General features: G+C 41.1%; 1 non-coding gene across 1 annotated transcript; it reads right to left on the bottom strand.

Annotated features, from left to right (window-relative positions):
• Positions 1-1,468: 1,468 nt before the first annotated feature.
• LOC112484355 lies at positions 1,469-1,587 on the bottom strand. Its single transcript, XR_003048011.1, has one exon. It is a non-coding gene; the product is annotated as a 5S ribosomal RNA (ribosomal RNA).
• Between the last annotated feature and the right edge of the window lie 11,221 nt (positions 1,588-12,808).

Genomic DNA, 12,808 nt, shown 5'->3' with positions numbered 1-12,808 from the left:
CAGTAAGCCATACCGGGCCGGCCTCCCCTCCTCCGTGCTGCCAGGCCACCTACGCCTCTTGGCCTTGTCAGAGTGCTGACAATCAGCTCCCTGCTGCTTTCTCATCTTTTAAAATCCAATTAAACATCTCTGGTCGCAGCGTGACAATTGTCTGGACTCCACACAGTGGAACTTCACCTGAGGTGGCATTAGGAAGCCAAAAGAGAAAAGCTCCTTTATCTTGGAAAGATCATGTCCACAGTTCCTAAAAAGGTGGAACCATTGTGAGATCTGGACCCATGTTCAGATTCAGTAGTTGCCCAGCTCAGTTCCCAACTTCAAGATGCTAAAGGTCACATAGCACTTTTAACCATGTCCACATGAACTCCTGTGCCTAGAAGCGATCCTGGTGGTTTAAGAATCAGCCATAGCAGAAAGTATGTGTGAGAAACAGCAAGTCGGAGTGGAATGCCCAGCAGGGAGGGAATCTGGACTCTGAATCTGCTACTAACCAATTGGGCATGTGAAGAAGCTAATCTCTTCTTGGGACTTTAGCTTCTTTATCAATAAAACAGTGGGGAGAGAGACAGCGAGATCAGGATCTCTAAAGTTCTTCTTAACTTGAATGTTCTGAGGAACAGTTTCAGCTACTGAAATGTCTACCTTTTGTTCATCACCATTTGCCTTACACGTCCATAGGGCTGTTGTGTTGGACCAAGTTTCTGAAGACACTTTAAAGTAAGTGACTTAAAAAAATAAGCCTCTGATCTAATTTGGTGATTATCAGGTGGACTTTAAGCATTTGGGGGCATTTTTCAGAAAGGGAAAATGGCTTGCCAGAACTTAGAGTGTCAACAGTGGTACCCCAGGATCCATATCTCTTTCCATTCAGTTTTCTTCCTGCTGTCAACAGCAGAGCTCATTACATGATGCAATGATCAACACACTTTCTATAGTTGTGAGAGATTAGATTAGCAAAAAAGAATGACTAAACCATGGAGTAGTTGGGGAAGACTAAATGATAGAAGAGAGTCTAGGCTGGATCCAGACAGAGGAGTATGATTTAACTATACAAAGAGAAGGGATTCAGGTATTCTAAGTGAACTAGGAGGGTGAAGCAGGCTGGTGTGTCAGGAGGAGTCAGGAGCTGGCCTTGTGAGAGCAAGAAGCAGAGGAAAATGAGGAAGGGCTTACAACCACTGCAATTCTCAGGCAATGTCTATGTGCTTGGTGCCCTAGGATCCTGAGAATCAAAGTGCGGTCTGGGAACTAGAAGCATGGCATGACCTAGGGCTTGTTAGGAATGCAGCATCTCAGGCTCACCCCAACCCTGACTGAATCAGAATCAAATCTTCATTTTTATTTATTTTATTTTATTATTTTTATTTTATTTTTAAAATTTTTATTTATTATTTTTTTAGGCAAGGTAACCCTTTGTTGACCTCACAGATTGCAAGGACCTTGTCAGTTTACAATCTCTTATTTTTTAAGCCTACAGCACCTGATCTTCCTAGGTGGTCTTCCATCCAAGTACTAACCAGGCCCGACCCTGCTTAGCTTCCGAGATCAGACGGGATTGGGCTTGTTCAGGGTGGCATGGCTGTAGACTTCAAATCTTCATTTTAACAAGATCCAAAAGTGATTCCTGTGCACCTTAAAGTTTGAAAAATATAGTTCAAGACAATGATTTTCTGCGATACTAATGACTGGGCCCCACCTCAGGCCCCCTGAATCAGAATTTTCTGGGGAGGGGGCTTGGACAGTGGGAGTTTTAAGATGCTCTACCTTGTTGTCAGAGTTGAGAAATACTATTTTCATGGCTGTAAGGCAAGAATGAAAATATTGGATCAGAGAATATCATGGTGAAAGAAGATCTAATAAAGATCAGTCAGGCAGCTGTATGAAGAATATACTCAGGAAATAGAAGTTAGTGGTGATGAACCAAATATACAAAGTGAAGGAAGAGACAACACCACCATGTTAAGTTTTGGTGGTTGAGAAAATGGTTGTGCTAGAATTTGCCATGGAGAGCTGGTTTGTAGAAGATAATGAAAAGTTAGTTTGGTTTAAGACATTTTTACCTAGATTTGTTGGTGACTATACCTGGCAGGTGTTAGGTAGTGTGGCATTGGAGCTTAGGTTAAAGGGTGGGACCAGAAGTATGGATTTATAATCCATTATCACAGATTGTTTCGAGTCATACAAATGGTACAAGGAGACCAGATAACAGAATAAAAGCTTTGGTTATGTATAAATTAGAATGGTAGGCTTGGAAGAATTTGAGAACTTTAGGCCAAACTTCTATGCATGAACCAAGTGTCTTCATTTCAATGATAGTGCAAGGCATGGCCTCAGCAACCCTCTACCTAGAGTCAGGGAAGTACTATGCTCTGGGTCACCCTGCAGAACCCTGTGGAGTTCATCAACAGGAGGGCCTGGACTGTGTAAAGTTCCCCTGCCAACTTTGTGACTCAGATACATGCTTCTACAGTGATATTTTCAGAGTACAATTATGTGTAGCAGAATATTTTTTCTGTGGAATCATTAAGTTCTGTGTTCTAAAATCGGGGAGGAAGTACTCAGTGGGAGCAAACTGGGAACCTGCTTGAATGATGGGAGCCTAGGATTCACGCTCTGTACCAGGGCTCCAGAGCCCTAGCATCCTCTCCATAAGGGAACGTGTGAGTTGAGCAGTGTAACACAGATCATCTCAGCAGTAGGGTGTAACCCAGATTCAGGATACATATCAAGATGAGAGAAGGAGGCTCGGAGTTGGAAAACCAGGGTTCAAATCTAAGTCGGCTCTGCTACTTACTGGCAGTAGCCTTGTACAAGTTTGCTCCTCATTAAAATGAGGAATTTTCTCTTTTTTTATGTGCTGTAGTGAGCAAATGAAATATTGCTTATGAGAGTGCTTTGCAAACTATGAGATACAATATAAATACAATGCTTTTTTAAAAAAAGGACACCAAAATGTCAATGTCTAGACAGATAAGGAAGAAGAGAACCAAATGAAATCAGAAGACTCATTTTCATGGTAGTTAGGGAGATTTTCTATCTTTCCTGGTGCACCAAAATGTAGGAATCTGCCCATTCGTTTCTGTTTCTGCTGTGATCTACTATTCTTCTTCCTTCAGCCTGAGACTCCCAAGTCAACCCTTTGGGTTTTTATGCACCTATGATGTACACCTGGTTCTTTGTGTGTTCTTGGCCTTTGGTAAAATTGTGAAGGAAGGAAAGTTGCCTATCGTGAGCTTAAGGCATGCTTCCCAAAGCAGGTGTGGGCATCCCACTTCCTGTCCATGCTCTCCTCATTCTTCTCCTCTCCCTGAGAAATTAAGGGCTCACTGTGATAATTCCAAAGATATTGGCATTTCAGATGGAAGACTAAACCTTTAAGCTGTGATGATGGAATTTCTGGCATCAGTGAGCTGGATGGGAGTGTATAGACTTTGATGCTTCTGGTATTCTTGAAACTGTAGTATACAAGCTTCTATCAAGTTGTGGGGTTGGCCTTGCGGTAGAATATTTCTCAGCCCTCAAAGATGTCATAAATTGTATGACTCATGTTATAAGTTCTCTGGGATTTTGTGAAATGAATGCAGTTGCATTACTTTGTTGACATTTTGTGAGAATCAAGAAGAGAACAGAAGAGAATAAGCTATTGTGCTCCTCACATGATAAGTACTATTGCAATACAAGGCCATTAATACTCTTTACACTGACAAAGCCTATTCAGAACTATAGCAAGCTTCAACCAAAAGAAATCTCATAAAAAGCAATTCACCTGTGTAGTGCAGTGTCTTCAAACTTTAGCATGTATCAGAAGCACTTGGAGAAATTGTTAAAACACGCTTTCTGGGCCCCACTTCCAGAGTTTCAGATTCAGTAGGTCTGGGTGTGTTTGAGAACATGCATTTACTAAGTTCTCAAGTGATACTGACGCTGCTGTCATGGGAACTACACTTCAGAAACCATAGGTCTCATGCTTTATAATTTATAAAATGCTTTTCCATACCAATTCCCTATGATCCCCTTGCACCTTGTGATTGGGTGAGGTAGGTACTTCACAGATGAAGAAGCAAGCTCAGAAAGACTGTGATTGCTGAAGTCACTCAGCCAGCGACAAGCAGGGCTGGGAGTCCGAGTCTCCCACTCTTACTGCCCCTTTTCCAGCTCTAAAGTACACCATTGCTGAGTTCTAGGATGTCAGCTAAGTGTTGCCAAAATGAGAACCTCAATCTTCTGACTCTTTCTATAGGATGCTTTTTATTCGCTCTGCCTCCAGCAAATTATAGTAAGCTATAATGATTGGGGCACTTTGGAGATTTATGAAGAAATGTATGGAGGAAGAAGTAAAGGGGATGGAGGGAAGAAACTGCTAAGAAGAAAGGTCTCTGGGTGATGGGAAAGGACCCAGTCAGGCAGGAGCAGGGAAAGGCAGCCGAGGAAAGGCCTGCTGAAGGGGTGGGAAGGAGGAGCAAACTGTGTGTAGAAAGTTAAGACTCCTGAAAGACCTTTTATATCATGTTAGCATTTAGCCTCATGGGACAAGATGTCCTGTCTGTTAGCCACTTGGATATTCTGCCACAGCATCAAAGGTCTAGTCTGTTTTTGATGTAGTGTGTTTGCAAAACCCTCCCATCCGCCCTGGCATTCTTTGCTATTTACCATTAAAGTAGTGTCAGTCTTTGAAAAATTATGAAACTCTTGATATGTTTCCCTTTCAGCCCCATGTGTTCCTTGTATTTATCAAAATGGAACACTAACAAATATTTATTCGGTTTTATAGACATGTTGACAATAAAGACTACCATGTGTGTCTCCCTGCCGTGGTGATTATTTTGCTCAATACATGATTGACTGAGATGTCTTCAGTGTATTATAAACACACATTAAAAATAGCAACCTAAAAAAAGATAAAACTGACAAATAGAAAGTTCCATATTTTTAGATGCAATACAGTGCCACCCTGGTTATTAGAACATGAAACAGATAATCCTTAGTGAGTTATCTAAGTATGCATAATGATTCTCCTTTAAATAAGTGGTTTTGGCTCCTACAATATTCCTCTCATTTATAAAAGTTTCTCAAATTGGAACCTTTTAAAAGTTGCATTTTTTTCCCTATATGTATGTTTTAATAACCTAGAATATATTAAAATCTGGCTATTTTATCAAATTTCAAACCAATGGTCCAATTCCAATTTTCATTGTCCATTTATCACCATAATCGAGAAGCTAAGAGAGGTTACTGCACTTTCATATTGCATTTTGTCAAACAGAAAGAAGATGTTCCTAAATTGGTTAAGTAGTTTCTACTTTGTTAATCCAAGGGGATTAAAGGGATACAAAACACTCAAGATTTGTGCTGCCTATTTTTCTAAGGAGTTTATTAGTTAAATTGATGAACTTTTATACTACTTTTATAATTTCCTACTTAATGCTCCCCCAAAACATTTTTTAAGAGTTGAAAGGCTTATGTGTTTGTTTCAAGGATTTGTGACTTAGATTTTTTTTTTACAGTAGCAAGAAAACTAAACAAGTCTGCATATGTGGTAGGTGCTAGTTCTGAGAGAGACCATTTAAACTGGTGCCACTTAAACTTCAGTTTTTATTTTATGAGTTGTATACTTAAACAACTGCTCTGAAGAAACAGAAAGGAAACTATGATGTTGGAACTATAAAATTTCTGATGTTTATTGACTCTATATCTCCCAAACAACTTCCTGTCCTTATAAATTTGCTCTTGTGGTTGATCAGACGCAGACTTGTATTACTTTTGCATTACATTGTGTGAATATATCAGTTTTATTTCAGTGTTTAGCTAATGCTTTTAACCTGGAGGTGGCTGTGTAGTAGTATTGACTAAGCCCAATGTTGGTGGTGCTGTGTGTGTGTTTACTTTCATGTTCAGCATGTGCCATGGGGCTGTACTTATGTGTATGTATGTAAATACCTATTTTACTATTATCTCTATTCTACTTTATCTTCTTTGGGAGTTATCAGTATTGACTGTTGAATCTTAAATACTAAAGCATGTATCGGAAATTAAAATTCAGCAAAATACAAAGACTATTAAGAAAAACACAACTGTGTTCAATTGCTTTGGGACTTTATAGAATGATAGAATGCAGTTAATGAAAGGGAGAGCCACTAGAGTGGCTTGACCTTAATGGGGGCAGGGAGTTAAGTTCTAAAGTCAGGGCATAAAGGTAAGAACTAAAACCAAGCAAAGCAAGGGCAGACTCCTGTCAGCACTATTTAAATGGTGTTCTCCCTCCCTTTCTTTCTCTCTGTAACTGTGTATATTTAAATCATATAAGCTATATGATTCAACTTGACAGTATATGTCAGAGGCTCTACAACATTATTTTAAATCTTTGCAGTAAATCAATAAGATGAGTGATATTATCCCTGCTTTACCCCAAGAAGGTGAGTTCCTCAAAGCAGCATAGCTACTAGCTGGCAAGACCAGGATTTGAGCCCGGATCCGCCTGGCTCCAAAGTTTAGGCTCTCTGATATACCTTATTGGAATGGTAAGAACGCTTAGGAATCATGTTTTATAACCAATTTATTTCACAGATGGAAAACTTAAGACTTGTCCTCTTCACTGGTTCCTTCAGTCAGCGTGGAAAATGGGGTGTTGACTGTCTTACCAGACTCTGCCAGGATTTCCCAACTGGGGAAATGGAGAGGATTTGCTGCATTGGAGAGTGATGGATAAGATTTAAGAATTGGGTCAAGGGGGATGGGAATGAACCAGTTAAAGAAAATGGAATTACTTTGTCTGATGTGGACATAAATCCTGCTGCTCAAGTGAATAGTTGATGAAGGATAAAGACCAGCTGGGCTCTACTTTCCATGAGGCCAAAGCAAAAAGAAAAGCCTTTAAATCTTGCTCAGTGGCATATAAGTCAGTTGTAACCAAGAAGTCCTGATGTTGGGGGTGGGGTAGGAGGAGGGTAGCTAATTAGCACCTCAGGTTAGGGGTCCCCACTAGGCTGGGAGCTGTCTTCTGCAGGTTTTTCTGTTTTCCTGGCCCAAGCTCAGAATAGCAATGCCCCTCTCAATAGCTACAGTTAAGAAGAAATATCTCCTTAATTGACCCAATTGAAACTTTCTGCACCTACAAATCTTTCCACTCTCTGATCCATCTTGCCTACTGACTGGGGTTAGAGTTATTTTTATGAAGCACAACTCTGATATCACTTCTCCTCAGAAGTGGCCCCAGCATAGCTGTTTTCAAAGTGTGGTTTATGGACCCTCAGCAGTAAGGTTGCCAGCTGTAGCAAATAAAAATGTAGGATGATTTTCAAATAAACAACAGGTTTTTTTTTTTGGTATAAATATATCCCATGCAATATTTGAGCATCCTGCATTTTATCTAGTAACCTCACCTGGGGGATCTTAAGACCCTTTCAAGAGGTCTTTGAAGTCAAAACTATTTTCATAACATTAAGACTTAATTCGCCTTTCCTACTGTGTCGACATTTGCATCGATGGTGCAAAATCAATTATAGTTAGAACCACTAGTGTCTTAGCATGAATCAAGGGAGTGACACCAAAGTGTCCCAGTGGACACTGTGTTATGCACAATCACTGTCATGCATTCACAGTAAAAAAAATTACCAGTTTTACTTAAGAATCTCCTTGATCAAGCAGTACAAATTATTATTTTAATTAAATCTCAACTTTTGTGTAGATGTCTTAATATTCTGGAGTCAGATGCGCTACCGTTGCACAATGAGGTCCTTCTTAATATTCTGAGTGACAAATTGGGATGTATGCATAAAACATCTCTGCTGCATACAATGGTTATCTCATTTGTGTGATAGTTTGAGACGAGAAGCTGAATGGATTGCTTTTTCATGAAATACCATTTTTACTGACAAACTTTGGTATGCAGACCTGAGTATTTAGCAGATATTTTCTTGAAACTGAATGAAGTGAGCCAGTCACCTCAAAGAAAAAAAACTTGACAGTATTTGTGCCAATTATAAAATTTGAGCTTTCAAGTGATAATTAGAATTTTAAAAAACTTCTACCACTGAGAGCTTGACAATTTCCCAATACTTAAAGACTTTCTGGTGAGACTGATGATGATACCAATGAATGTGGTGTTTTGATATTATACAATAAAATGTTTCAACATTTGGAAAATCTGTGTAACTCAGTGAACCAATATTTTCTAAATGACCAATGTGTGATGTTACCAAATTATGCATAGGTAAAAAGATCTATTCAAAGTACAACATAAACTGCTAGATTGTAACGTAACAGAATATGAAAAGTTCCACTGTCATAGTTTCAAATTCCACATTTCACCTAACCTTCAAAGGTTTAATTTTGATGTCATACCAAAGAAGAATATCCATCATTATCTGAAAAGGCTATTAAACCAGTCCTTCGTTTTCCAAATATGGGAGGCTGGATATTCTTCGTACAGTCAATCAACATTCTAGCACTATAGACTGTATATAGAAGAAGATAGGAGAATCTAGCTGCCTTCCTTTTAGCCAGACAGTAAAGGGATTTGTGGAAATGTAAAAGAATGCCATTCTTCTCACTCTTTCATTTTGAAAAATATAGTTACTTTAAAAAAAAAAAACTATGTTAACATGTATTGGGCTTACTACTATTTTAAAGTAACATTTTTTTAAATGTTCTCATTTGAATGTTGAATATGGTGAGTATCAGTTGATAAAACTTACATAGGAAAAATTTTAAGAGTATAAAGGGGTCCTGAGACCAAAAAGCTTGAGAACTGCTGGCCTACAGATAAACCCAGACTGGTGAGCCAAATATTGGGGACTTTCCACTATCTCATTCGATCCTGCCTTTGCAACCTTACTTATTACCACTGTCTCTGAAGCACCTGCAGGTCCTTGGCTAACCACCTATTTATTGATTTCTGCACATGTTCTGGACTTTTCTGCCTGATTTTCTGCACGCCATTCTTCTACCTGGAACACATGTTCCCTGCTTTTATCCTCCTGTCTGGTGGGCTATCCTTTGAGTACAAGGGCCTGAGGATGGAGAGACTCATTCAGACCAAACTTCAGTTTATTATGGGTATTTTCTGCATATAGCCTTCGGGATGTTTGTCTTCCTTAAATAGAATTCCTGGAGTGCAAAAGACCCAGTTTTTCCTCTGTTTATATTTTTTTACCATCTAAGGGCCAAGTAAACTTTATGGGATTTTTGTAAATATTAACTAATAATTTCTAGTGGTATCTGTAAGCTTTTATGATCCTGTGTAGATTAATCTTAGTATTTAGTGCCTGCTGTGAGCAGATACTTGGCAGTGGAAGGAGGGTTCTAAGGAAGTGATCTTTGCTTAAGGGCTTGCACTATGGTTGGGGAGACAGGATTTATAGCCAACAAGCAATCAAACAAGACACAAGAAGATATGTAATCTAAGGAATAACCAGGTGCTATAGGACTTTGGAGAAGGGGAGGTGGGGGTGGGGTGGGGGGTCATGTGTGTTTGTAGTGTTTGCAGTGTGTTTGTATTGGAGAAATCAGAGATGGCTTCTGGGAGGAGGCAGGGACTTGTTAAATAGGGAGGGTTTAGTTAGAGGTCAGCAAGGCAGGATTTCAGGTCAGCGAACAAACACAAGCCAGGGCAGAGAGTCAGAAATGAGCACAGCATGTTCACAGCCTAATGAGGAGACTGCTGACCACAGTGAAAGTGAATGATGCAAAATGATAAGGTTGAAAGCTAGTCAGAGGAGTTTAGATTGGATGTGGAAGGAAGGAGGAACCAGACTTTTTTTTTTTTCTTGGTTAGGGAAGTGACATGGTGTTTTTGAGCATGAGATGGGTTATTTGTGGGAGGAGGAAGGAAGATGGGGCACCTCATTAATAGACCAAGGGTGTGAGGTGGTGAGGCTCTGAACTAGGGTATCAGTAGGTTTTTTGAAGTGAAATATATGCAGGTAACCATATCTAGGATACCAGCTCTGTGTCTTTAAATGGTGTGTTTTATATATCAAGGCATGGGGATTAAAACTCCACAATAACGTGTTAGTGACGTAATTGGGTCTTATTACATGTGGGTGATTTAGAGCTGAAATCTTTTATTCTAGCCTTTCCTTATGTCTTATTGTCTCAGCCACTAAATAATTGTGTATGGTTTGGCGTAAGTTACTTAACCCCTTGGTGTCTTGGTTCTGTCATTTGTAAAATGAGGATATTAATAGTATTTGTCTCATAGCCTCGTTATGAGAATTAATAGTTAATACATGTAACATGCCTACACTAGTGCCTGGTACATAGAAAGCCTTCAAAAATATTAGCTATTATTTATTTATTCAATAATTCACATTATTATGGGAATGTAAATATTTTAAATTACCAATGGGCTAAAGCATTCAGAGCTGTGCTCAATGAAGGCCCTCAAAAAAGCTTACTGGAGACACTGCAAAGATGAGACTCAGAAGCTGGGATGGAAAAATGTTAAGTATTCTAATTCCATAAACTTATTAAGATCTAAAGTGTAAAACCTGGAGACCCAAATCACAATTTAATCATATCACTTCTCAGTTTAAACACCTTGACTGCCTCCCACTGCAGAGAAGATAAATCTGGTGTTCTTAGCAAGCCAGCAAGCCTTTTCCCACTGGCTTTTCATGGCCATCCCAGCCTTTCTCCCTAAGCCCAGGCAACCTGCCCCTCACACCCCATTTATTCTTTATAAAATTAGTCACGTTTTTAATGGACTTTATTTTATAGAGCAGATTTAGATTTACAGAAAAACTGCACAGAGAGTACAAAGTTCCCATATACTCTCTCCCACAAATTTTCCCTATTAAAATCTTGATAAGTATGGCACATTGTTACAATTGATTAACCAATATTGACACATTATTATTAACTAAAGTCCACAGTTAACATGAGGGTTCACTCTTTATGTTGTACATTTCTATGGGGTTTGACAAATGCCTAATGTCCTACATCCGCCATTACGGTATCATACAGAATAGCTTCGCTGACCTAAATAGCTCTGTCCTCCATCTATTCATCTCTTTCTTCCCTTTCCCATAAGTTAAGAATCCATAAAAAATGTCGTCTCTTCTGTAAAATGTCTCAGATTCCCTCAATTATAATCTTTTTAATGCTTGCATAGTACTTTCTTCAAATGTTACACCTCCTATATTCCTCATAGTATTAGAAACGTAGACACACTTTTCTTCACTAGGTTATACATCCTTTTGGGAGCAGCTATGCCATAGGTTTGTCCGGAAAACACCTAGCCTAGACACTGTTCTTAACAAGTGCCTACGGATGCCAGCCAAACTTAACTGAATTGTGAGCAAATAGGTCTCAAGAGGCAAAGCTTTAGATCTAGAGTTCTGAAAGTGAGTTGTGTACATGCTTCAGGACTCATGGGTCCCTGGATGGGAAAGTCCTTTGAAAGAAAACAGCTTCTATCCCTTCAGAATTGGGCTCAGGAGCAGCCTTGGATGAGGTGGCCCAGGTCAGCTGTATATTACTACTAGGCCACAGGGCTCTTCTCCACCTCTCCTCCTCTCCAAAAACAAGGCAAATGGAGTGGGGGAAGGAGGGAGGGAGGGAGAGAAGGGAGGGGAGAAGAGGAGAGAGAACCAGGAGCCTGGTTGTTTCCATCCTTCCAGTCCAGACAACCCCTTTCAGGAAGGTCCCTGGAGAGTCTTTTGTTTGGTTCCCCACTCTCTCCCCCCAGGTGGCTCCTGACAATTGAAGATTCCCAGTGTGACTTCTTTGGTCAAAGAGGACTTTCCCTTAATTTCTTATTTTCTTATTTCATGCTGAGCTTTTTGCTTTAAAGACACTGTTCTCAAACGTTCTGAAACGCCGTAGGAACATGCAGATCGGAACAAAAGCAAATAAATCGAATCTTGTGAAGCAACACAGCAGACACCCTTCTCCAACAGCCAGCAAAACGTTAAATGAGAAATATCAGTCATCCACTAGATACAGTATTTCCCCGCTAGACAGGAGTTGCTGTTTGCAAGCCCCTCCCCCTGCCCCCAACTGAGACAGTGGAGGCACCATGAAACAAACTACTCTCCTCAGCTCCTACACGGGCGTCAGCAGTTTTAGCAGCATTACCTATTCCTTCGACAACACAAACGGGTTGAAAGAACTTGGCTTTTACTTCCCTGTATCTGCCTCCAAACGCACATGTTGGGGAGAGAGATATGCTACCCTCCTCAGCAGCCAAGTGTCTTAGAGCCCACAGCGGCGCCAGACTTAGCTCAGGGCGGGGGTGAGGGTGAGTACGCTTTGGAAACCTAGTTAGATCTAAAGGTGCTGTTACCTGGGGCATTGAGTGCTCTCCTGAGAACCCAGTCTCCCCATCCACCGCCCTTCTGCAACCTAAAAGAGCCGAAGGAAAGGGTAGGGGACGCCGCTGGGTTCCGGAGAGGCAAGGGAGCCAGGCAGAGCCCCTAGACTGACGCGAGCGATGATTGCCCGCTTGCACCTGTGCTTCTAGGGGGCGGGGCCTTTTCAAGGTGTGCTGAGGGCAGAACGCCCGCAGGGAGCGGAGGCCGGTCGCGGGAGCTTAAGGGTCCCATCCTTCTGTCCCGAAGATATGCAGAGGGGAGGAGCGGTTAATCCGCACACTGCATTCCTGGGATCCGCAGGCCTCGCCTGCCTCTTTCATGGGGGAAAGGGGTTGAGCACACTGCGGCGCTGAGGGGGTTAAGCGGGCGGCCCGCGGCTGGAGCGCGCTTAACCCTTTGGTGCCCGTGGGTCAGCCGAGCCAGGCTGGGGTGGCAGCACCCCGAGTCTCACGCGGCGACATCCCAACCGCACGGGCCGTGCGGGGAGAGCTCCGGGC

This window comes from Pteropus alecto, unplaced genomic scaffold (assembly GCF_000325575.1).
Source record: "Pteropus alecto unplaced genomic scaffold, ASM32557v1 scaffold75, whole genome shotgun sequence".
Lineage (NCBI taxonomy): Eukaryota > Metazoa > Chordata > Mammalia > Chiroptera > Pteropodidae > Pteropus > Pteropus alecto.
The sequence above is the reverse complement of the archived record's forward strand: the minus strand, read 5'-3'. Positions and strand labels throughout refer to the sequence as shown.